General features: G+C 41.1%; 1 long non-coding RNA gene and 1 pseudogene across 1 annotated transcript in view; one reads left to right on the plus strand and one right to left on the minus strand.

Annotated features, from left to right (window-relative positions):
• LOC123379723 overlaps window positions 1-23,105 on the minus strand; it is a 74,539-nt gene extending 51,434 nt beyond the window's left edge. Inside the window, exons 1-2 of the long non-coding RNA XR_006584609.1 lie at window positions 22,879-23,105; window positions 22,344-22,395 (exon numbers count right to left, since the gene is read on the minus strand). This is a non-coding gene — a long non-coding RNA (uncharacterized LOC123379723). The remainder of the gene's footprint in view (window positions 1-22,343; window positions 22,396-22,878) is intronic.
• A 422-nt stretch (window positions 23,106-23,527) lies between these two features.
• On the plus strand, window positions 23,528-26,100 carry LOC101091505 (annotated as a pseudogene).
• The last annotated feature ends 490 nt before the right edge of the window (window positions 26,101-26,590 follow it).

The raw sequence follows: 26,590 nt of genomic DNA on the forward strand, positions 1-26,590 counted from the left end.
GCATGGAGCTCTTATGTTCCTTGGGACATTTGTTTCCAATTTTGCAAACACTATGAATGTGGTTATTTTTGTAGCTCTGTTAGGAAAGTGCATGGCATTTGGTTTTTCTTGTTGGAGTTAATTATAAATCATTAGGGCTCCAGTGCCCACAACAAAGTCCTTGGACCTTGAAGCTCAATCACTGGTGATTGCAATAGTCCTGCCCACAGCCCCCCTACCTCTTGCTAAAACCTCCATTTCTCATTATAGAAAAGAAGGGAGGAGGGGGGCGTTATTTTAAGATGTTTTTATTGGCTTCTAAATGTGAAGCTTTGGTTCCAAAGTCTTCTTTTTTCCCAGAGCAAGATAAACTTTTTTGGGCTGTAAATCATGGGACTTTTGTATCACTTGACAGGGTCCATGTTTAAAAGCCATTCCAATTGCCTCTCTGATGACTTACGAAGCAGAAAGAGTTGCCCACGCATCATGAAAAGGACCCTTTCAGTAGCACTGGGCCTACACCCAAATCTGTTGCTTTAAGATGATAAATCATTCTATTTTCACCCACTCCCCATCTCAATCTCCTATTTATAAAAAACACCATTGTGACCTGACCAGTAATTTTAGTACAAACTACTGGCTACATTGAGAGGCCCCGAGATGGAAAAGCTCAAGATAAGGGCCAGTCCTCCACCTCTGAACTGACCACTTGTCCTGCCCACAGCCAGGCACCCACATCACTGAGCTCTCCCAAGCCCCATCTCACTCTCCAGGAGAGCACCCATAGTCCCAAGTTTTTCCCATTAAAATATCCCTGCCCGGGGCGCCTGGGTGGCGCAGTCGGTTAAGCGTCCGACTTCAGCCAGGTCACGATCTCGCGGTCCGTGAGTTCGAGCCCCCGTCAGGCTCTGGGCTGATGGCTCAGAGCCTGGAGCCTGTTTCCGATTCTGTGTCTCCCTCTCTCTCTGCCCCTCCCCCGTTCATGCTCTGTCTCTCTCTGTCCCAAAAATAAAATAAACGTTGAAAAAAAAAATTTAAAATATCCCTGCCCCACATGTCATTTTCCCATAGGGCTTTGTTTTGTGCTAGAGAGTAAATGGTTAATCTAATTAAAAAAAAAAAAAACTGCATTCATGTATAGGTGCCAAATAGATGATGAAAAGAGGATAAGACTAGTTTTATCCAAACTCTCTTCATTCAAGGCCTTCTTTGGTTGAATCAGAGCAGGCAGTTGACACTCCCTTGTTTCCCTCTGCCTCCAAGACCTGAAAGAGTACCTGGCACTGGGTAAGCTTCAAGAACCACTTGATGAATGAATGAGGCCCCATCCAATGTTTCCTTCCTTCCCCCACCCCTGGCGTACCCTGGGCTTGGAGCAGAGCTTACACACCATGGAGTTAAAATATATTCAAAGGGCACCCTAGGTGACCCTGAAGACCACTAAGTCCTGCCTTGCCACTTCATAGATGAGGAAACCCATGCCCAAAGAGGGGAAGTTTCCCTCCCAAGGTCACACAGTGAGTGACTGTAACAGAATCTGATTCAGATCCCTTGACTCCCAGGTCAGGGCTCATCCCCCAACATGGTTTGCTTCCACTTTATTTTTTTAATAGAAGCCTTCTGGAGAAGAATAACATGAGACAGATGTTTTCAACAGTTTCCTAAAGAGGATTTACTTTTAATCACACACACACACACACACACACACACACACACACACACACACACCAAGCCTTCTGATTATGAAAGGAGCAGAAGCTTCTGGTCCAGAATGTCCTCTCCTTCCTTTCCACCCACAGGAGTCCCCACAAACCATAAATACAATCATGACATCAACTTGAAAGCAAAAATGAAGAGCTTGGAGATCATTGTAGTGTGGCTTCCCCTCAAAAGCAGACCCCAAGATAGAAATCCTAGGAAGCATTGTGAGGAAATGAGGGAGAAGGTAGGCAGAGAAGGAAGGAAATCCCATTAAGGACTCTTTTTTTAAAGAATGTTTAAATATTTATTTAGTTTTGAGAGAGAGCGAGAGACAGCATGAGTGGGAAACGGGGAGAGAGACAGGGAGACACAGAATCTGAAGCAGGCTCCAAGCTCCAAGCTGTCAGCACAGAGCCTAACTCAGGGCTCAAACCCACAAGCTGTGAGATCCCGACCTGGGCTGAAGTCAGCCACTTAACTGACTGAGCCACCCAGGTGCCCCCATTAAGGACTTCTTGAGGCACAGATCACACACAGCCAATGAAGGCTACTGGGGCTTCGGTCCTATCGAGAATCCTCTTAAAGGCTGTGTAAACACACCTCAGAGTAGTCCACTAAAGGGTGAGGAAACTCTAACTCCCTGTCCCATATTAGTAGAAAACCAGTGAGAAGCATTAAATCTCTGATGCTGCTGGCTTCCCCCACAAGACCCCCATAGTGTCTGCAGCCAGACAGCCCATGTAGGTGGGGACAGGACCTCAGCCTGCAAGGCAGCTGTCTGCAGATGTCCCCTGTGCAGGCACCAACAGCATCTGCTGCAGAGAACAAACAGGTGATCAAAAACTACCACTATTCCTCCAAAAAAGTGACCTACTCTTGAGAATGCCCTGTGCAGGATTACAGGTGGAGTTTTAGCAGCACAAAGAAATTATATGAAACCCAGTAGGAGGCTGACCTCTTCTGCAAATAATATCCTTATTTCTAGAAGACTTTTCCTCTTGCTCATTCTTCAGGTGTCAGCTTCAAAATAATAAAGAAATAACGTTTATTGGGGAGGCTTTCCCTGCTTTGCTCTCATGTCCTTCCCCTTGGTATTTATACTCTTGCTTATAAATATGTATTCAGTATCCATCTTTCCCACAGATTCTATGTTCTGAGTACAGGAACAAGTCTTTCTCACTTACTTCTATGCTGCCAGGACCTAACACAAAGCCTGAACACAGAAGGGGTTGAATAAACATGTTATGTTTGTCATTTGCAGATTCTATTTAATGCAGCTTTGTCGTGGGTCATATTTGCTTAGCATGGATGGATTGAATTAAGCCTCCTGGCTTGTTTTTGCCTCTTTGTACTTGGTCAACTGAGCTTCTTTGGTGCATGGTAGGTGAAGCTATTTCCTCAAAGACGCTTAGGTCAATAAAAACTCAGGTGAGAGGATCTCATTAAGTTTCATTAAAGGAAACTTGCTAAAACTTCCTCCCTCTAACCTCTTTATTGTCAGGACCCATTTATAAAGCACGGGGTTACAAATATAATGGATTTAATCAGATTTCCTCTCTTCTTGAAAGGATGAAAGTTTAGCTTCCTTATAGAGTAAACTGTATGATGTTATCACTACCTGTTCTGAGAAAGACAAGCCTACACCAATTAATGACTAGCATTTTCTCCGGATTTTATATTCTTGGAGACTTTCACAACAGTGGACAACTGTGAATTGGCAAAATAGCTGCCCCCAGAGAATGGAGGGGAAAATGCATAAATTACTCTTGATGGATCATCCTTCAATTTTCTGCTAATGTGTTTTTGGTCAAGACAAATAACAGTAACTCACTTATAGTAACTCAAGTAAAGGGTGGAGGTAGTTATTGTAAGACTCAGGAAAGACAAGAAACAAGGCATCTTTGGGGGTTGGCCTCTTAGCTCTCTCCTTTTTTTCTCTTCCCCCCCACCCTTTCATTCTCCATCTTCCTCTGACAACCAACTTTCATGATTTCTGCTTGAAAGTAGCTATCATGTTCCACTTTTCATACATTAATATTTTAATTCTAGCTCCTACTACTAAGCAGCAACCAGCTCTTTGTTTCTCAATTCCATATCCCCAAATGAGGAACATGACCTGCCCTGCTATTTTGAATTGGAACAAACTCCAATAGTAAGTCACGGGTTATTGACAAGCCCATAGCACTGCTAACTTTGAGATTAGTTTGGACCCTGGTCCAATCAGTACGGTAGGAAGGAGAGTGGGAAGAGAAAGTTCCAAAGCAAAGAATGAAGACATGCCCACTCAAGGTGAAGGTAGAATTTTCTAAGAAAGGAGCATAGATGGTACCAACGATCCAAAATATTAACTACCCTAATCTTCTTTCAACATGGGCGGGTATCTGATGGCTAAGGATGCAGAAACTTAAACGTTTTAAGACAGTTGTATCAGCGCCTCTCCTCCCCTGTTCCTCTGTAAGCTAACCACTTCCAACTATAAGCATCTTTGACTCTCTGCATGGGGCTTTTCTTAGCCATAGGTGCACACTCAAAAGAGAACTAGAGGTGCCTGAGTTGATGGCACCAGAAGCAGCATTTACTCAATGACAAAGAGAACTTCATAAATACCCCAGACACTTTGGCCCTTGGGTGGGACAACTCTGAGGCATATTCTCCACTTTTTACCAGAGGTCCAGACTATAAGTGAGCCCACAACCATAAGTTGCTGAATAACATGGAATTTTCCAGATTAAGAGTTGAACCAACACTTTCTCTAGATCGGTCTTCCAGATCTTCTTCTCCGCCCTCTGTGTCATGATCTCCTTGCTCCTATTCTATGAAGCAATCACCAAAAAACACTTAAGAACAACAAGGCAATGATAAAATCCACAAATGTATCATTTCCTACAGTAAGGTATGTTTGCTCTGTGTGTTTGTTCATTATAACACAGATCTTCTCAATTTGTGGAACAGGTTGTGTCTCAGCAATTAAAAACAATAATTTACACGAGCTTAAGAAATGAACCAAGTGGCCCAGCCTCAGAAAGATTTTCACAGTTGGAAAAATTCAGTCAATAAGCAAAAAGTAATTTAAAAACAACACAAGTTCTTCAAATGGAAAGGTATATTATGTCCATGCTTAAGAACTCAACATCAACTTGATAAAGATGTCAATCCTGCCAAGTTAATATATAAATTTAATGCAATGCAAATAAAAATTATCAGCAGTATTTTTGAACTATTTTCACATGGAAAAATAAACAAGTAAAACTAGCCAGAAAAATCCTATTAAAAAAAGTAATGAGGTCAAACTAGCCCTGCCAGATATTAAAATATGATATAAAGCTGTATTAATTAAAGCAACATAATAGTGACCCATAAATAGACATATCAGTAGAATATTCCAGTAATAGACCCCAAAACATAGGAAACTAACATATGATAAAAATGTATTATTAAAGAAATGGTATTCACATAATGGGTAGCCATTTAGAAAACAGAAAATCGAATCCATTCCCCTAACCTCAAACAAAATAAATTACAGATGGAGCAAACATTTAAATCTAAAAACTGAAAAACCACAAAATTATTAGAAAAAAAGGGCAGAAAGCTTTCTAAGCATGACATGTAAATCAGAAGTCTTGGAAGAGAAGACTGATAAATTTGACTACACAAAAATTTTAAAAATTTGTATAGCAAAAACCTCCATATATACAGTCAAATGAATATCTTTTAAAAATGAGATAAATCTGTGCAATTCCTATCATAAAGAGCTCAGTTCCCTAGCATATAAAAAGCTCCTAAAACTTATGCAAAATCAACAACCCAATATTTGCCAACTGATGTGCCAAGGTTGCCAGCAGACAGTCCATAAAATAGGAAGTACAAATACTCTAAAAAACATGATTAGTTTCAGCTGCAATCAGTATAAAAGAAAAATACATTCCTCTATGTCTCTCCTTTACTCTCATACTACTTTACTTCTAAAACCAAAGGTGTGAGGGGCGCCTGGGTGGCGCAGTCGGTTAAGCGTCCGACTTCAGCCAGGTCACGATCTCGCGGTCCGTGAGTTCGAGCCCCGCGTCGGGCTCTGGGCTGATGGCTCAGAGCCTGGAGCCTGTTTCCGATTCTGTGTCTCCCTCTCTCTCTGCCCCTCCCCTGTTCATGCTCTGTCTCTCTCTGTCCCAAAAATAAATAAACGTTGAAAAAAAAATTAAAAAAAAAATAATAAAACCAAAGGTGTGGATCTTCCACACATCAAGCAATTCTGCAACCCCAGCTGGGTGCCCTATGATTTAACTCAATTCTGCCACTATCTGAAGATCGCATCAGATCCCACAGGTTAAGGGTTCAGTCCTACAAGACTGTCACTTCAGAGGTGAATCACAAGTCCAGATCGTTATCTGTGCTTCTGATGCATTGCCTATAAATGAGAGGTTCCCAAGATCCCCTCCTTCAGATCATTTAATTTGCTAGAGAACCTTACAGAACTCAGAAAAGTGTCACTTGCTAGATAACCAGTTTATTATAAAAGGATATAATTCAGGAACAACCTGATGGAAGAGATGCATAGGGCAAGGTATGGGGAAAGGGGCACAAAGCTTGTGTGGCACTCTCTTGGCACCTCCACATGTCCCCCACCCAAGAAGCTCTCCAAACCATACTCTTCTGGGGATTTGTTGAGGCTTCATTACTTCATTATGTAGGCATGATTGATTGATTGATCCAACCTCCACCTCCTCTCCCCTCTATCTTGGGGACTGTAAATTCCAATCTAATAATCCTGGTTGGTTCCCCTAATAACTAGCCCCATCCACTGGGGCTTTCCAAAAGCCACCTCATTAATATAAACTCAGGTGTGGCTGAAAGGGGTTTGTTGTTAATATCAAAAAAATATTTCTATCATTTAGCGAATTCCTATCATTTAGCAAATTCCATGGATTTTAGGAGATTTGTATCAGGAATCAGGGACAAAAACCAAATATATTTCTTATTATAACTAATACCTAAAACTAAATCTTACTACTAATAACATAAGTGCAATTAAATGATAGTGAAATACCATTTCTCACATATCAAATTGGCCACAGGGAAGTTTGATGTCACTCGGTGCTGGTGAGGATACTGGGGAACAGGCAATCGCATATAAAAGGCAAAGGGCAAGTATAAAGGGCAAAATCTACTGAAATTTATTTTTTTTTATGTTTTATTTTATATTTGAGAGAGAGACACAGAGACAGAGACAGAAAGCGAGCAGAGGAGCGGCAGAGAGACAGAGACAGAATCTGAAGCAGACTCCAGGCTCCGAGCTGTTAGCACAGAGCCCTCTACGCAGGGCTTGAACTCACGAACGGTGATATCATGACCTGATCTGATGTTGGAGGCTTAACAAACTGAGCCACCCAGGCACCCCTACCGAAATTTAAACACACATATGCTTTAATTCAGCAGTTTAATTTCTGTGGGCAATTCAGGACCCTCTCTAAAACAATCTGGAAGCCACTTGTAGGCAACAGGTTTGAGCAATGGAAACTTGAGCCAGGCAAAGGGCCCACAGTGACCACTGAGCTGACACAAACTGGCTCATTAAGCAACACACCTCAAAGCAGCCAGAGGCCCTAACTGACCAATTTCAATCAGGCGCCATTTCTACCATAAAAGGGAAAATTCCATATGTCCCCACACTCTTTACTGCACTCTGTAACTGTGGCCCGTCACTACCACTTCATGGCAGACAGTTTCTCCTTTGCTGCCCTCCCTGCTGCTTCCTTACAGTGTATTCAATAAACTTTTTTTTATGTTTATTTTTTTTTTGAGAGAGAGCACATGCGTGAGTGTGTACATGAGCAGGGGAGGAGCAGAGGGAGAGAGAGAGAGAGAGAGAGAGAGAGAGAGAGAGAAGGTGAGAGAGAGAATCCCAAGCAGGCTCTATGCTGTCAGTGCAGAGCCCCGATGCAGGGCTCAATTCCACAAACTGTGAGATCATGACCTGAGCCGATATCAAGTGTTGGACGCTTAACCAACTGAGCCACCCAGGTGCCCTTCCACAAACTTTTGTCTGATTTTTCTGCCTTCAGTGAATTCTTCCACGACCTGCCTTGCCAGCCCCCACACAATCAGGACGCCCCACACAGAGTCAGCAAACTTTTTCTATAATGGGCCAAATAATAAATATATTAGGCTTTGGACCATGTAGTCCCTGTCTCAACTATTCAACTCTGTTGTTGTAGTATGAAATCAGCCATAGACAATAAATGAATGAATGAGCATGGCTGTGTCCCAATAAAACTTTATTTACAAAATAGCTGTGGGTGTGATTTGGCCTGTGGGCCACAGTTTGCCAACTCTTGCTCAGAACACAGTAGAATACAGTAGAACACAGTAGAACATGAAGGGCTAGGCACAGTCTCACTGTGGCAGAGACCATTGCTGTCCCCAAGCTCCATTTCTCCCCCATAGTAAAAGATCTGCAGCTAGGACCTGGATGGCCAATCAGGGATTTCATTTCTTAGCCCCCTTTGCTGCTTGGTGACTGTGTAACTAAGTTCTCAGTGATGTGTAAGCAGAAGTTCTATTTCCAACCTCTGGTTCATTTGCTTAAGACAAAATCTCTGTTCTGACAGTGACCAAAAGGACATTAAAGCCATATACTAACAATGGAAGAGCTGTCATCATCCAGGGTTCCTTAATGACTGGATGGGACAGAGGGGTCCGTAGTCCCACATAAGAAAAATTGTTCCAAACCTGGTCTGAGGACAGAAGCTTTTTGCTTCACAATCTCTTTCTGAGAAGTTAGCATTCCTGATAAAATGCTTAAACAATTTCCTGTGAACTTGAATGGGATTAAGGTTTGCTCTGGGAAACCAATTACCCACATGCCCAATTACCCACACACTCAGTTGCCAACTGTCAGTCAAAGATCTAGTGACCTTTAACCAGACTTACTTTTCTTTCTGTGTCTACTCTAACAGTGATTATCTAACTAAACCCTTTTCCTACCAAGGTTCTCTGCCAAAAGTGAATTTGGGAAGCAGCCTTCTAGGGTGATTTCTCTTATGTGCATGACCATAACAAAACTCTGATACATGCTTATAACTAAATTGTCTAAAAAGTTTTCTTTAACACTTGGAATAGTCACCTGACTCTGTAACAAGCGTGAGAAATAATTTTTTTCTTTGAGCCATTAAATTTTGTTCTCTATTGCAGCCACCCAATCTACGTTAATACATTCACACTTTATAAATTAGTTTCATTTACTAAATGCTTACTATATGCCAGAGACTATACTAAGCAGTTCACATGCATTATATGTTACCAAATTCCATTTCTTCCCCCATTGCAAATATCTGCAGCTAGGATTGGATGTCCACTAGGCTGTGCCCTGGGATGCAGCTGTGCCCATGAACACAGGGAAAGGCTCAGATTTGCAGTCTTGAGCCAGAGCTCTGTGCACCCATTCACCCCGGCCCTGAAGGAGTGGAAGGTTCTTCTTGGAGAGCTCCTATGGCTCTTTCAGGTGAACCAGACTCTTGGGACTGTGAAGAATTCAGCTTCACCAGCAGCACAGTCAGGCACAAAGAAAGAAAAAAGGACTAGATGCCCCACTCACCGTTGAAGACTAAGAAAAAAAATCCTGCAGTCCATAGAAATGTTCAGGTCATGGAAGTCTCAGGAGAGATATTTGGAGTTCTTGTGTATGAGGAAGAGTTTAAACAATCTACTGAAAAATCAACCATCTATGTATCCATCCTTGCACTATGCAAATTATTATTGAACACTTACTATGGTGCCAGGACACAAAACACTGGGCAGGGGTGGGAAAGAGTGTTAAACAGGGAGGTGTTTGTCAAGAGTACAAAGTTTGTTATGCAAGATTAATAAATCCCAGAGATCTACTGCACACCACGGTGCCTATAGTTAACAATACTGTATACTTAAAATTCTGCAAAATGAGTAGATCTAAAGTTCAGTGTTCTTATCACTAAATAAGTAGGATGGGAAGAAACTCTTAGAGGTGGCAGATACATTTATGGCATTGATTTATGGTGATAGTTTCATGGGTGTATACCCATTTCCAAACTCACAAAGTTGTATACTAAATATGTGCAGCTTTTTGTATTTTGATGATTCCTCAATAAAAAAGTTTTCAGGGGCACTCAGGTGGCTCAGTTGGTTGAGCGTCCAACTCGATTTCGGCTCAGGTCATGATCTCAAAGTTGATAAGTTCGAGCCCCACACTGGGCTTTGCACTGAGCTGACAACACAGAGCATGTTTGGGATTCTCTCTCTCTGTCTCCCTCTGCCCCTCCCTTGCTTGCTCACACTCTCTCTTTCTCTCTCTCTCTCTCTCTCTCTCTCTCTCTCTCTCAAAACAAAATAAACAGAAAAAGGAGATTTAAAAAAAAAAAAAACTAGCAATACAACAGTGAACAGGACAAAGAGACATCATTACATTTGTACCCTATAGTGTGGGGCAGTTCATAGAAGCCATCAAATACAGAATTATTTTGTAATGTCAAATGTGTTCTTTTCACTTGACACTTGCATTCCCCCACCCATCTCACGCAGTACATCTAGCCCTCACCCAGGGGTAGGGGCATCCATGTATAATGATGGTTATATACAGCCAAATGCTTGCCTCATTGGCCTGCCCCTAAGACTGTAATTCTCCTCAAGGAGTCATTTCTCTGGGTTCAGACTGTGCAAATGTAAAAGTTCCCATTTAAATGCAAATAGTCCTGCAGCCATGATACATTACATCATTGTCATTCATTAACACCTTTCAAGTATAACAGCAACCAGGTCTAAGAAATCCTGGAGAGGGAGAGAATCTAAGAGAGTGCTTCCAGGAAGAACAAGGCTAGCTGGCCAGCCTCAGCAGGGGGATAAGAAGGGAGTTACCAAGAGACTGAAAAAATAGTTAAGTAAGGACAAAAAAAAATCCACTTGGAATGGTTGAAGGACTCTTTTGAAGGAGCAACCAGGGGCAACAGGATAAATAGTAACAAAGTGAATGATGTCTGGTATTGGACTATGTAATTGATTACTCAGTATTTACATACATCTGAATCTCTTAATGGTTCACAGTCATTTTTGGAAGTAGGCAGGATATACCTTAATAACATTATGGAGAAAAATCTTCTTTACTGAGCAGGAGAAGCCATCCACCCAAATAATTTTAGTTGGATGAATAACTAAATTGAAAGCTTTGATGAGGGAGGAAGCCTTCAGGAGGCAATAGAAGACCACTCTGAAGCTAATTCCAGGGTTTTGTTTTGCTGAAACAAATTTGCTGTAAATTGAGGACATACACTGAGTAACTTGCATAATAAAGGAGTCTTCAAATACTATGTGGAGTAAGAGATGGGGAATGACAAGTTTGCTGGCAGAGGACAGAACAGGGATGAGATCTTCATTAGCTATCTATTACATGGTCTATGGTAGAAATCATCTTCCCTGTTTCTTCCTGAAATCCTCAGTAAAAAATGCATTTTTGTTTATGTGTCCTAGAACTGGGGGTTCACCAAAGACCCTAGAGAATAGAGAATAGCAGGAACACCAGCTTTCCTCAGGAAGTCTGCCACATCCGGATTCCAATTAAATTATCTAAAAAAATTTTTTTTAAGTTTATTTATTTTTCAGAGACAGAGCACAAGCAGGGGAGGGAGGGAGAGAGAGAGAGAGAGAGAGAGAGACAGAGAGAGAGAGAGATTCCAAAGAAAATTCCAAGTTCTGAGCTATCAGCACTGAGCCCAACGCGGGGTCAATCCTGATGGCAAGTCCTGACCTGAGCTGAAGTTGGACGCCAAACTGACTGAGCCACCCAGGTGTTCCTTCAGTTACAATTATTTAAACACCTCGAGTTGCACAGGATCCAATGCATGGAGCCTTCTACTTAAACAGGGTTATAGATTTGAGGATAGGATTTTTAAACAGCGGTGAAAAGGTCTGGGTATTCAAAATACAGTGCTTTTACTGGTACTACACCAGACATTGTTTTGTATTCAAAACCAGTTCCCTACTTTTTAAAAATGAAGATCCTAATTCTCAAAGCCAGGAGAACATAGAAAATTTCCCATTTTCAGGAGAGATGTGACTTTCACTGGACAAGACTAGAGAATTCCACCAAGGTCACTTTTCCCAACAATGACAAGAATCAAAGAACCTGGCTCTCCACTGAGAGACAGACATAATCCATGGAGCCTGGGAGCCACATTTGAGCATAGAGCTTCATGAAGCTTATCTCCTCAAAGTAAATTCTATTTTCTTCTCTATCAGAAGGCTGCTTAGACACCATTGGATGGCACCATTGCTTACATTTTAAAATTCCAGACAGTCAAGGCAAGTCACGTTTCAAACCCAGCAACAGAAAGAATAGCAGAACATTCTCCAAAGAGCCTAGAACACATCATCCCACCAAGGCGTATTACCAAGACAGTTCAACTACAGAAGGTTCAAGGTAAGTAAAATATAATGTCTTAGAAAATAACCCAACTCATATAAAAGACACGATCTACAGATTCAATGAGCATTAGCAATCTCATTACAATTTCCATGTAATTTGACATCCTAAAGAGCTCTACTCTTGGTTCGAGATGGATTACCAGCAATTGCCACTCACTTCTGTTTAGGGGCTAATGGGGGAAGGCATACTGTTTTGTGGCTTTTGCTTTCCGCAAACATGCTTAAGCCTTGGTTAGTCAATTACCCCCATGACTCCTATATCCATTTACAGTAATTTCTATTAAGAAAAGTTCCACCTCTTGCACTAATGGGAGCTTTGATGATCAACTCAAGGTCCCTAGCTACTATGTTTAGCTACTATTCCTGCTTGAACTTGCAAGACCTCTCTCTGAATTATAGAAAAATGGATCTTTGAGAAGTATAATGATTCTGATTACTCCTCCTCTAACACCCATCTCACTAGCAGACAGAAATCAGCATGGGTGACAGTCAGGAAATCAACACTAAAAACAATTGTTATAGTTGTCATTGTCTGGCATAACATACACAGGCATACATGTGCCACACACAATGGAATTTTATCCAACAGAGCAATCCTGTATTAATTATATGTTAATACTCTTCACTAATTTAAATAACTCTTTCCATATTGCTTTCCCAGAGTAAAACCAGACATGTCCACTGCTAATTGTATTACAATGAAAGATTCCATTATCACAATGAATTACATGTGCCACCTTTTTTCAGTGGCACATACCCAGCTCATGACAGCCAGTGGAGCCACAGGAGAGAAGGAAAAACCAAAAACATAAGTCATATATAAAATAGGAGGAAAAAGACAATAGAGAATTAAACCAAAGTTTGATGCAATGACTATGACTAGTTGTGGGGACCTGCCCCATTCAAGCCTGGCTTCTAAAAAACTGAAAAGAAAAAGCTCCAAAGCAGTGATTTTAAGCAGAGTCATCTCCTTAGTGCTCAAAGTGTGGTCCACAGGATAGCAGCAATGGCATCACCTGAGGGCTTGAAATGCAGAATCTCAGGCCCCACTTAGACCTTCTGAATCAGAGTCTGCATTTTCATAAACATGCAGGTGATATGCATGTTTGAGAAGTACTGCCATTGTCAACAGTCACCAACATAGGATCAAATGTCCCCACTCCAACTCCATGACACATGAGCCCATCAGTACTTAGATATCTTCTAGAGATAAGGAAGGAGGGTAGAAAATACTGACTTGACTGACTACAGCTAGAATAAACTAGTATTATGTTTCCGAACATCAAGCAGAATGAAGTCTCAAAAATGAGACCAATTTAAGCTATCAAAAACTAAACTGACTTTTTTTGCACAGCTAATTGTTAAATCCACACCTTTACTATTACCAGCCTTCAAGCATCAGTTCACTTTTTTTTTTTAAATAGGTCGGTTATTTAGTTAAGTTCTTTGTAAAAACAGTTCACATTTTGGTATCTTCCATGAAGGCCTTCCCGATAGGCCCACCAGGCTGCGTTATTCATTCAGTACACATCATCTTGCATTGTCAAGGTTTTTTTTTTTATTTATACAGCTTATGTCCCCAATTAGACTGTTACCTCCTTGAATTCATTAATACTTGAATCCACTAATGCAACCCTGTTTTTAGACCACTGTATAGGCTTAGAATGGCTTTCACCACAAGTAGCAATGCATACCTAATAGTTGCTTGCAAATTTCACAATTCAAGTCTCTTTCTGGAAGTTTCAGGACTGATACAGAGGCTTCACAATGTCACCTAGCACCCAGACACTCTCTACCTTTCTGCTCTTCAATCTTTACTTTTTACATTTGGGCTTCTTGCTTTAGCAATATGACTGCCTCAACTCCAAACATCATAGCTTCACACAACCACATTTAAGACAAGAAAAAAGCTAATCTCCTCGCCTATCTCATTTTACTCAGAAGCAAAATCCCTCCCAGAAGACTTCTTCTTACATCTCACTGGCCACAAGTTGGTCACATGGCCACCCCTAAATCTCTGGAGCAAATGGGGAATGCAATTACTAAACTAGGTTTAGACCCTGTACTCAGGGGAATGGTCCACATTCCCAGATCATATTGTAGCCTGAAAATTGGGGGGTGTATAAACTTAGGGAGAAATGAGGAACAGCTGCTATGTAAGCAGCCAATAGTGTCTGATGCAACCACTACGTTCAAGGCATCCTTCTAGTCTCTGTTTAGAATACAAAAATGAGGATGCCTGGCTAGCTCAGTTGGTAGAGCATGTGACCCTTGATCTTAGGGTCATGAGTTCAAGCACCACATTGAGCATGGATCCTACTTAAAAAAATAAATAAAATAATAGAATACAAAAATGAATCAGGCAACTATAGGCCTAACTCAAAACATTGGTTGTTTATACTTCATAGACACTGAGTGCACTTAACAAGCACTGGGACCCATGCAAGGTTTGATCTCTGCCCTCCCAAAGTCCCCCCTTTCTCCATCCCCAAGCATATGCCTCAGAGTTAACCACTCTTCACAGTTTGATGTATACCTGTGTACAAATATTTTTATTAAATAATGCTTTTTATTTAATAAAATAAAAATAAAATTTTATTTAATAAAATTTAATGATATTTTCATTAAAATGTTATCATAGTCTTACCAAACACTTACTATATGCCAAGGTCTATTCTAGATGCTTGAAATAAAACAGTGAATGAGACACATTCTTCACAAGAGCATGCTTCTGTTCACATTAAAATCTGCTTTTCTCTCATGATCGTCTTAAAGGTCTACTTCTTTCTTTGTAATGGTTTTCTGTATCACATTCTATGCTTCTACCAAAACATATATAACTATTCCCTTTTTAACAGACATTATGGTTCTAATTTCCTACCATTGACGACATACAAGATCTTGATGAACTTTCTTTAAATGTCTGAACACAGACAGGAGTTTTTCTCTTGGACAGCTTCCTGAAGTAGCTTGCTATAACATACTTTTTTCCTTTGTATCCTCAACACTAGGCACAGTATTTTACACACAATGGGTATTTCAACAACATTTACTGAATGACCAGTCTCCGCATCATCCCCACCCAATCAAGAACCCCTTGAACTTTCGACATGACTTTTTTTTTAACATTTCAATAAGAAACTGAATTCTTGCATTTATAGTACAGAAATAAAAAATTTAAACCCTAATTCTGTTTTGTAGATTTAAGCTATAATTCACTCTAGTTTATTAAAAGACCGCTTTTGGACTTTCCCAGCAACAACTTGGCATTTTTAATATGTTCTCATTATTAATAAAATTCTGTGTTTTAAGGAACACGTTTTCAAACTGGCTTTTGAAAGGGTCCCTAGAGAACTGCTGTGGATAGCTACTGACGTGAAGAAAACCCAACATTCACCATGTGAAATTATCATCTGCATATCCACAGGGCCCCTTCCCGGAGGCTGTCTGGGGACTAGAGCTCCACATTGCACTCGCACTGTGTGACAAACAGCAGGGAAGATGTCTTCTTCCACATCTCACCCATCTGATGTGGGTGCCAATAAGTGACAAATGAGCACAATTATTGCTTGCGTTGAATGGGATCGATGTGGGCTATCATCTATTAAAGTGTTTATTAAATGTGCACATTTCTTGTCATTTAATAACCAAGCAAACTATGTACTTGCGGATTGTGAACAGAACTTCAAAGGCATGCAGCACCAAATTTGGCACTCACCAACCAAATCTTAAAAGGGCATGTAAGGTAAGTCAGGGATGACTGTGAGGGAGCAAAAAATGTACTTCAGGGAATTTGTGATTTGTGAATTTGGAGGATGAGAGGAACATCTCCATATTTAAGAATGCAGAAACTAACAAGGACCATTTAGGCACAAAGAAGTTCATACATAAGGGGGAAAAAATGAACCTGCGAGTAGCTTAGTGCAACACTTTTCAAAAACTTTTGACTGAGACCCACAATAAGAAATATATTTGGGGCGGCTGTGTGGCTCAGTCGGTTGAGCGTCCGACTTCGGCTCAGGTCATGGTCTTGCAGTTCGTGAGTTTGAGCCCCGCATCGGGCTCTGTGCTAACAAACAGCTCAGAGCCTAGAGTCTGCTTCAGATTCTCTCTCTCTCTCTCTCTCTCTCTCTCTCTCTCTCTCTCCCCCTCCCCTCCTCATGCTCTGCCTCTCTCTGTCTCTCAAAAATAAATAAACGTTAAAAAATATTCTTTAAAAAAAAAGAAATATATTTTACATCATGGCAGGGCAGACACACCCATACATGCCACAAACATGTAACTGAAATGAGAGTTTCACAACGTAATACTCTTACTACATAACATTTTCCATTCTATTCCATTCTATTTCAGTTTCTGATGAGGTTTGTGACCCACTAAATTGATTTCAGAACTCACTGATTAGTGGTTTTTATCACTGATGGTCAGCAGGTATCCACTGCAATTTTTTTAAAATCATCTTTATGAAAGACAGGAAACTCAGGCACATAATCATCACATACTGACAGTTTTAGAGTCACCAAGACCTGGGTTTTAATCCCAGCTCTATTACTAGTATATAACTTAGAAAAAGTGCTTAAATTTTATAAACTTTAGTCTCTCCATCTGTAAAATGGAGAAATAACAGTATTAATCATATAATGTACTCTTAAATGATAGCTACTATCACCAATATCAGGAGGGGGGTGACCATGGGGATTTACTTGCCCAAAAGATGAAAAAATTCATCAACAGATGAATAGACAAACATAATAGAATATTATTCATCCATAAGAAAGGAATAAAGTACTGATACATGCTATAACATGGATGAACCTCCAAACCATCCTAACCAAAAAAGCCAGACACAAAAGTCACATACAAATTTTCCTTGCTATGAAATAGCCAAAATAAAGAAAACCATAGAAACAGAACACAGAATGGTGGTTGCTCGGGACTAAGAGGTGGGGAGAGAGAGAGAATATGTTTAATGGGTAAAAGGTTTTACTTTGGGGTGATGAAAATGTTTTGGAAATCAAATGGTGGTTGAACAACATTTTGAATATACTTAATACCACTGAACTGTTTATTTTGTCTTTTTTAATTTTTAATTTTTTAATTTATATCCAAGTCAGTTAGCATATAGTGGATTAATGATTTCAGAGGTAGATTCCAGTGATTCATCCCCTATGTATAACACCCAGTGCTCATCCCAATAAGTGTCTTCCTTAATGCCCCTTCCCCATTTAGCCCATCCCCCCCCCACCTCCCCTCCAGCAACCCTCAGTTTTGAACTGTTCATTTTAAAATGGTTAATTTTCTGATATGTGACTTTCACCTCAATAAAATATTTTTCTTAAACGAGCAGGCATAGTACATAAAAAGAAACCCGATAATTATTAGTAAGTTTCATTATCTTACCAATCAGTTATTTTTAGCCCCTCAACAAAATATAAAATCACTATGACATCATTAATAGATGTTTATTGATATGATAATTAATGTTTGCTAGACTTTCATCTAAATTTTCCTTGTTACAACCCACATACATACTGTATAAGACTCTGAAAACTGAAGAGTTTGGGGAAGGAGCTTGGTCAGCTGCTTTCTGTCTTTCTAAATTGACATTTTCTATGGTGACCCCACTGACCAGCTTCACTCTTCCACCCTCAGGAAACTTTCTAGGGAGGTCAGGTTCTAAAGCCACAGACAAATGCATGCAGGTGGGAAGGGACTGTCTTGGCCTTGGTACTTAATACCTACAGGCCTCAACCACCTCATACATAAAATGGAGAAAATAACAGGCCCCCCCCACCCACAACCACTCCTGAGGTTGTAATGCACAAATGAGGTAATGCGGGTGAGAACTGCACTAAGAACACATGCTGGCCCCTTGCACATGTTCAATAATGGCAGCTATGTTCACTGTTATTTTTTTCTTTTTCAAGTGCAAGCTATATTGTGTGAAAAGAGATCTAGTGAATCCTGTGGTGAATTCTGTAAGGGATTTTAAGTGAATTCTTACATAAAATAATACGTCAGCAATTAGAGCAGTCCACAAGTGGTCCAAAGTGCTTTGCAAAACAGAGTTCCCATTTCATAGGCATGTGTTACGTGAAAGCTGTGTTCATCTGTCAGGGATGCCACAGGATATTTGCTATCATCTGAACATGGGCAGTTAACACCTACCTCACAGGATTATTTTAAAGAATAAGAAAATCACAAAGGAAAGAGTCATGGCCCAGTGTGACATAGCGAGGTGTTCGGCGGGGGCGGGGGAAGGGTTATTACTATTGTAATTACCTCTGACACCAAGTCATTATTAGAGAAGATTCTAGCCCAGAGTAGATCAACCAGAAGACTCCCTTCCAACTCTTGGTGGCACACTTTATAGGAAGACTCATTGTTGAGTGTATTTTCCTGTTTACTCAATAAGAATATCTGCCTCGTTAATATTTCAGAAAGAAATACAGTCCAGGGGTCCTAAGGGCTGAGATTTTTGAGGACTCATAAAAATGTTTACCCTGAGATATTCCTGGAAGCATTGTTTATAAAATGTTAAGACTGAGAAATAACTAAAACACACAAAGTTGGAGAACTGGATACAAACAATGGTGCGTGATTAAGAGCACAGGCTCTGGAGTCAGCCAGGCAAGTTTAAAGCTCCACTCAGCCTTTGGCAAGTTAACCTCCTCCCCCATCCCCCGCCCCCGCCCCATGCTTTCCTCTGATTCATACAGTAGTTGTGAGAATTAAAGTAAGTAAAGCGTTTAGCACAGTGCCTGACGCAAGCCTCCAGTGATGATGATGATGACAATGATGGTGATGATGGTGGTGATGATGCCATCACCATGACAAATAATGTTGTAGGTCTATCTTTTCCTGCTTCATAAATAAATTAATATATGTGGCTAAGTTTTTACACTAGGTCATGCAATAGAGAAATCATAATACCTTAATCCAGTGATGGGTTATTGTCTCCTTTATATCTTTCTTTAGTGTCTGCAGCTTTCTTTTACAGTGACTTTAGAATCTAATAAAAACAAAATCTTTTCTATTTTAGCAAAATAAAAAAGGAAGAAAGGAAAGAGAAGGTGGAGGAGGGAAGGAGGAAGGAAGGAAGAGAAGGAGGTGAAGATTTGCTCTATAGGGCTAATTCCAGTTTCCCCTACAGCTGAACTCAGTGCCTTCCCTGGACCATTATAACTGGTATTATTTGAAGACTTGAGAATTTTTCCCCCTGAAAAATGAAAAATTCTTTTGTAGTGCAAATGGTCTTTCTCTGGTATATTTGTCCTACAATTTGGAGATTGGAAGTTTCTTAAAGGCAGGGCAAACATGAGTGCCCATCCAGATAATGGTAATCTTTCTTCTTTTCTGAACCTAAATTTTGATCATTTTCAAGCATTCAAAAGTTGAAAGAATAGTATGAACACCTCTGTAGTCACCACTTAATTTCAGTACTGATTAGCATTTTGCCGTGTTTGCTTTCTTTTCTTTCTCTAACACACACAGATATACTTTTCTTTTTCTTTTATTTATTTATTTGTGTGTGTATTTATTTATTGCTGAACCACTTAAGTGCTGACATGATCCCACTCTGCCCCTAAACACTTCACTTGAGTATCACTTGCTGATGAATAGGGCATTCCCCTAGATAACCACTATAGTTTTGGCTAATGGCAAGCAGGTTCTCATGCCAGTAAAGATTGCCATGTAGCTATTTATTCATTCCACAAATATTTATTGAGAACTTACTATCACCCAGTGAGCTAGAGTGATGAGCAAATAAATACCATCCTGCTCATAGAGAGACTGACATTTTAAAAAATCACACTGATCACTATACAGCATATAATAATAAATGTGGTGAGGGTCATAAAGTGCCCCAGTGTATTTACTTCAAACTCACCCTTGATTACCTACTACTGTAGGTAGTAGGCCATAACAATGGCCAGTACTGATTGCATTAATTAGGAGATTTCCAGTTGCAAGTGACAAAAACCCTACTGAAACTAGCTTAAGAGTAAAAAGGAAATTTATTGGCTCACTGTAAGCACACCCAGAAGCAGGAGATGAAATGATAACTCCCTTTGAATTTCCAGACCCCCACCTTCTTCCTCAGTGTTGATTTAATCCTCAGGCAGCCTCTCTTCCATGTGGCCGAAGGAATGGCTACTGGTAATCCGGATATACAGGACCTATAAAATTCTAGATCCAGGAGTGTGAGCCTTCTCTCCCAGGGTCCCTGTACCAACTCCTAGAGAAGACCTGATTTGCCCAGTTTTGGTCATGTGCTCTTTCCGGACCCAATCCCTGAGGCCAAAGGAATGGTGCGCTCCCATTGGTCAGGCCATGTCCTGCACCCACTCCTTGTACTTGGGCTACATGCAGGATTGATGCCATCCATACTCTAAAGAAAGGTTCTTGTACCAAAATAAGAGGTATTGGATGGTCAAAGTCACCCAGCCACCCCATGGCAGTGTCTGACATTGTGCCTCTCCGCAGGTCCTGGAGGTCTTCAAAATACTGTGCAGTGCACACTCCAAGCCCAATACCAGCAGGTGGGGATAGGAAGCAAAGGCTTCCAGTTTCTAGCCTGATCTGTGTCTTAACAGGCCGAGTCCACCAGAGGTCAGGGCAGAGCGCAAAGCAGGAATCGTCCTGAGGCTGGCTCTTCAACGCTGCTCAAATCAGCAACTCACGCCAGAGATCCAAGGGGCACGAGCAGACTGCAGCAGCCAGAAAGAAAACTCAGGCTGGAGCAAAGCGGCCACGTTTCCTTAAGAACTGCCTTCCTAAGATACAGGTCTAGACTTCAGAGCAGGGCAGACAGAATCAGGGAAGTGACTTTTAAAACACTGTATTTTGGAACTGCGCATGTTCTGCTGAAGAAACAGAAATGTCAGGGCCTCAGAATCATGCAGAGTGAGATACCAAATGTACCAACGTGGAATTGGCCACAAAAACTGGATTCTCTTCTCTGCCCCTACCTGCCTCTCTAGACTCACCTTCAATCACCCTTCTGCCTGCCTGTTCACAGTCAGCCACACTGATGGCCTTTCTGCAACTTAATCATGCCAAACTGATTCCCACCACAGAGCCTTTGGTAAATCCTTTTCCTAGATCTTCCCTATTGAACTCCTTCTTGGTCCAGTAGTCTCTTAGGAAATGTTAGTACCACATCTAAAATAGTGCCCCACCTAATAGCACTAACACATCACCCTGTTTATTCCTTTCATATCATTATCATCTCTCAACTTACCTGTTAATTTGTTCTTTTGTTTCTCCCACCCCACAAAAAAAGCACAACAGACTAAGGGACTTTATTTTGCAGTTTACCACAGCACCTAGAATAGTGCCTCCTCAGACCACGTGGGCTCGGAAACATAATGAACAAACAAATGAATGAGTCCCAGTTTCCCACACATAAAATGAGATGGATAGATTATATAATACTAACAATGGTAAAATACATTGAACATGTACTGCGTGTTGGGCACAATGCTAAGGGCTGTGGGTAGCACAGCCTTTGTATTTTTTCAGCCCTGACAAGATATCAAATATTCTCAGGACCTCAAATATCTAAGATGTTTTTGATGCCCAAATTCCTCACTTAGCCATTTATTCCTTTGGTTTTGTTCAGAACCTTTCAAAATACTTTTTGTTACAGAAACATTTGTTGAAGTGAAATTTTACCTAGAAGTCCTATAGAAAAACCTGGGAGGGGGTGGGGGGAAAGTATGTGTATTACACCATTAAAAACACCTCCAACAAATTTCAAGAACAGGAATCAAAGACTGTCATCTCGGACCACAGGTAATTGGGTTAGAAATTTACAATAGATGAGGAGACATTTCTCTTCGTAGAAGTATTCCAGCTAATAATTGAACAGATAATAGAGTATTTTGCTACCTGTCATGATATAATGGATCTAGGCAATAAGAATGGAAGTCAGTTAACATGACAAAGAGACCATCAGACGCCATGTACCTCCTGATAAAAGAACACAGCACCCATGAAGGAGTCTCACCAAAAAGATCACGTAAAATCTGATTAAACCTCAAGACTGAGCTATCAATATACAGGAAATACAGAGGAACATGTTAATCTACACCACAGGAATACAATCAGCAAATCCAAACAGAAGGACACTAGAAAACTGAATTCCTCCAAAATAAATTATGAGAGAAAGAAGGAGATGTAGCAAAAACTGATTAAAAGACGCTTAAGAGACATACCAACCAATCACAATATGTGGACCTGTTTTGGATCCCGATTCAAGTGTACAATCTGAAAAACAAAAGATTTCAAAATATATGAGAAAAGTTTTAACACTGAATAGATGATATTGAGGAATCATCATTCTTATAATGGTATTTTAGTTATATTTTACAAACTGAAATATGAATAGAATGAAGAAAGTTAACAAAAAGAGAAATTAAAAATCCCCACCCATTTGGGCATTTAAAAATACTCTTAGCCTAGGGGCGCCTGGGTGGCACAGTCGGTTAAGCGTCCGACTTCAGCCAGGTCACGATCTCGCGGTCTGTGAGTTCGAGCCCCGCGTCGGGCTCTGGGCTGATGGCTCAGAGCCTGGAGCCTGTTTCCGATTCTGTGTCTCCCTCTCTCTCTGCCCTTCCCCCGTTCATGCTCTGTCTCTCTGTCCCAAAAATAAATAAACGTTGAAAAAAAATTAAAAAAAAATACTCTTAGCCTAAAAAAATTATTGCAGTTTTTTAAACTAGAAATGAAAAAGCCACTGAAGCATCATACCGTTTTCCAATTCTAATAATATCAATAAATATAATGTACATGAACAAAAAGCTATTGGGAGTTCTCAGCAATTCTTTTTTAAGACAAATAGATTTTTTAGACCAAAAAAATGAGAAAAAACACTGTGGATGATCACCAGCCAAGATTGGTCCGTTTCTTGCTGTGACCTCACAGCAACCATTATTATAGAATTCCAAGCACCTATATAAGCCCCTGGTTGGGCTGAGATTTGCTGTGCTTCTAGTTCAGGAAGCTGGTTTTCAATGACCTGAAGGACATTTGACTAAAGTTAGCTTGTTTTCTCCTTGGCATTGTGGGTTTTTGTATATTTTGTTTGTTACTTTTTTTCCCTCACTTTCCCATTTTCTTTATCTTTTTTCACTTTCTATTTTTCTGACTTTTTTTACTTTTACTTTTTTTCTTCTTTTTTCTTTCATTTTTAAAAGTTATTCTTTTTTCTCACATCTTTTTTTTCGCATTTTTTTAGTATTTGTTTTTAGTTCATTTTTAGTCTGCCATTGTGTTTTGATTCCATCATAAAGATCAGTTCATCAGGTGGTCTTTGGAAGTGATTTTTTTTTGAGGTGACCTGGCCAAGCTTCTCACCAGCTTATCCCGAGCTTAAATTCCCAAGCTTGCTTTCAAGCCCAGCTGTTAATCCAACATGTTACAGGGCTTCTCAGCCATCTCTGCTTAGGAGAACCATGTTGGCAACAACCAAGTCTTCAAGACCATCAGCAAGTGTACCTTTGTCGTGGTGAACTTGGCCTGACACATCCTGACTAGGAAAAGGTAGCCATAAAGATCACTGATAAGATCATCAGAATTCCTCCACCCTCCAGAGACTATCCCGAAAAGTAAAAATCATGAAGGCTTTCAATCATCCCAACATAGTGAGATTATGTGAAGTGATGGAGACTAGGGACAAGAAGCCTTGTCATAGAGTATACTAGTGGAGATGAGTACCTAGTGGCTCATGAAAGTATGCAAGAAAAAGAGATCAAAGTCAAATTCTGCCAAACAGTGTTTGCTATACAGAACTAGCACCACAAGTTTATTGTCCATAGAGACTTAAAGAAAGAAAACTAGCTCTTGGATGCTGACATGAACATCAAGATTGTAGACTTTGGTTTCAGCAACTAATTCACCTTGTCAACAAGTTAGATAACTTTTGGAACAGTCCCCCTTTATGCTTCCCTGGAACTTTCCCAGGGTCCAAAGTATGAGGGACCTGCCATGGCTATGTGGAGCCTGGCAATCATTCTCTATACATTGGTCAGTGGATCCCTGCCTTTGATGGACAGAACTTTAAGGAGCTGCAGGAAGAAGTGAGCAGAATATACCATCTTCCTTTTGACTTGTGCATGGAATGTGAAAACCTGCTCAAGAAATTTCTCATTCTCAATGTCCTAGCAAGAGAAGCACTTTAAAGTAAATGACGAAGGATCCATGGATGAATATGGGTCATAAAGATGAGGAACTAAAGCCTTATGTAGAGTCAGTCTCTTGAGTACAAAGACCTCACAGACTGAGCTGATTGTGTCCATGGATTACTCCGTGAGAATATCCAGGACTCATTGACAGGCCAGAGGTACAAAGAAGTGATAACCAGCTATCTGCTTCTGGGATACCAGAGATCCAAGCTGCAGGTCTACACCCTCACCCTGAAGTCCCAGCCTTCAGCAGATCTGACCAACAGCAGCACTCCCTCCCCATCCTATGAGGTACAGCACTGGGTCTCTGCCAATCCCAAGCACTGAGTTTCAGTGAACCTGTCATTCCTATCTTTAGTTGCTGTATTAGTCAACTAGGATGACCATAGCAAAATGCCACAGACCGGGTGCCTTAAACAACAGAAATTTATTTTCTCACAGTTCTGAAGGCTCCAAGTTCAAGATCAAGGTGCTGTGAGGGTTGGTTTCTAAGTGAGAGATATCTTCCTGGCCTCCTCTCTATGTCCACACATGGCCTTTCCTCTGCACCTGTGTAACTCTAGGGTCTCCTCTTCATATGAGGACACCAGTCATATTAAATTAGGGCCCCAGCCTTATGACCTAATGTAACTTTTATCACCTCTTTAAAGGCCTTATGTCTAAATAACATTGGGGATTGAGCTTCATTACATGCCTTGTGGGGGAAGGGAGGCCACACAATTCAAATCACAACAATTGCTCCTCTAGGAATACTCAGAGGAGCAAGGCAGATTTTGAGAGGATCAGGAGACAAGGCAGAACACAAGCAGCAAAACTATCATGCCTACCAGCCCCCTATCCTGCCTAGAGAGGAAGGAGACCACCCCTCACCCCTCAGCAAACAGCAATCTGTCTACCAGCACAAACGAGAGCAGGAATTCCCCACTTCGGGAAAGAGCCAGCCTTGGCCAGACCTCCATGCAGAAAGGTAAAGACAACCTAATGATGCCAAGGCCCCAGCACCTCTGGGGCTTCTGTTTCCCCTGCAGTCTCCCTGGCCTTTTCTTGCCAATGCCAAGCATCCAAGACAGCCTGGGTGTAACTCAACCAGGCCTCTGGGCCTCACCCCATGTTGGGTTACTGTAAAGCGCTACAGCCCAGCACAGCCCTCCAGTGTGTCCCTGTGGCCTCCCCTTCATCCCACTGCATCAATAGCAGTGCTAGAACCTCAGATAATACCAATTTCCCCCAGGTTGAATCCAAACTAAACTCCATACACACTGGGTGGCTCCAGCAGGCATGGAACTAGCAGATTTTGCCCCAGCGTGCCCCCAGCCTCTCCCTCTTGTAACAGCCACAGCCAGCAGTGGGCCACTGGAGGCTGCTTCAGCAGGTGCTCCTTCAAGGGTACATGGAGGCCTCTTTGTTTCTGATTTGATGGAATGAACCTGAATGAACCTAAAAGCAAAAATCAAGTGGAGATGCTCAAACCTGGAGAGGTCAAGCCACACTCATTGCACTTTACGAGGAATATGACTGTCACAAGCTCCATAGAGCCCAACAAGATGATGCGAGAATTCAGCAAGGTGCCTGACACAAATAGCTGCCCGTACAAACTGAACAAGAAATGGTGCTGTGCATGTGCGGCACCCCAGGGCCAAGAAGACTTCCTGCGGTGGTAGGTGGAGGTGTGCAGACTCCCACGGTGGTCTCCCAACAGGGTTCATTTAAATGCATACCCAGCATCTCCATGCCCCACAAAAACAAAATAACCAAAGCAGTTAAGTTTTACAGGCTGCCAGATTTTTAGGGCAGTTTAAACTACTCTATATGATACTATAATGATGGATACATGTCACTACACATTTGTCCAGACTCACAGAATGTCCAACACCAAGAGGGAATCCTAATGTAAACTAAGGACCTTAGGTGAAATGATATGTCAATGTAGGTTTACCAGTTGTAACAAATGTACCACTCTGGTGGAAGATGTTAATAAGTGGAGGAGGCTGTGCAAGAGTAGGAGTAATATATGGGAAATCTCTGTACCTTCCTCTCAATTTTTCTGTGAACCTAAAATTGCTCTTATAAAAATCGCCTTAAAAAAAAAAAAAAAAAAAAAAAAACCTGCCAGGAACCACCTGGGAGAGAAGAGGCAGGGCCAGCCAGCTCCATCTGCTAGCCTGCCACTCAGCCCCACCTCAAAGCCAAGACTGGACTGGTTTGCTTCCCTTGGGGGCACTTCTCCCCTCCCCTATCCTTCTGTGTCTTTTCTTCAGGGTTTGTGAGAAAGCAGAAAT

This window comes from Felis catus, chromosome A1, assembly GCF_018350175.1.
Source record: "Felis catus isolate Fca126 chromosome A1, F.catus_Fca126_mat1.0, whole genome shotgun sequence".
Taxonomy (NCBI): domain Eukaryota; kingdom Metazoa; phylum Chordata; class Mammalia; order Carnivora; family Felidae; genus Felis; species Felis catus.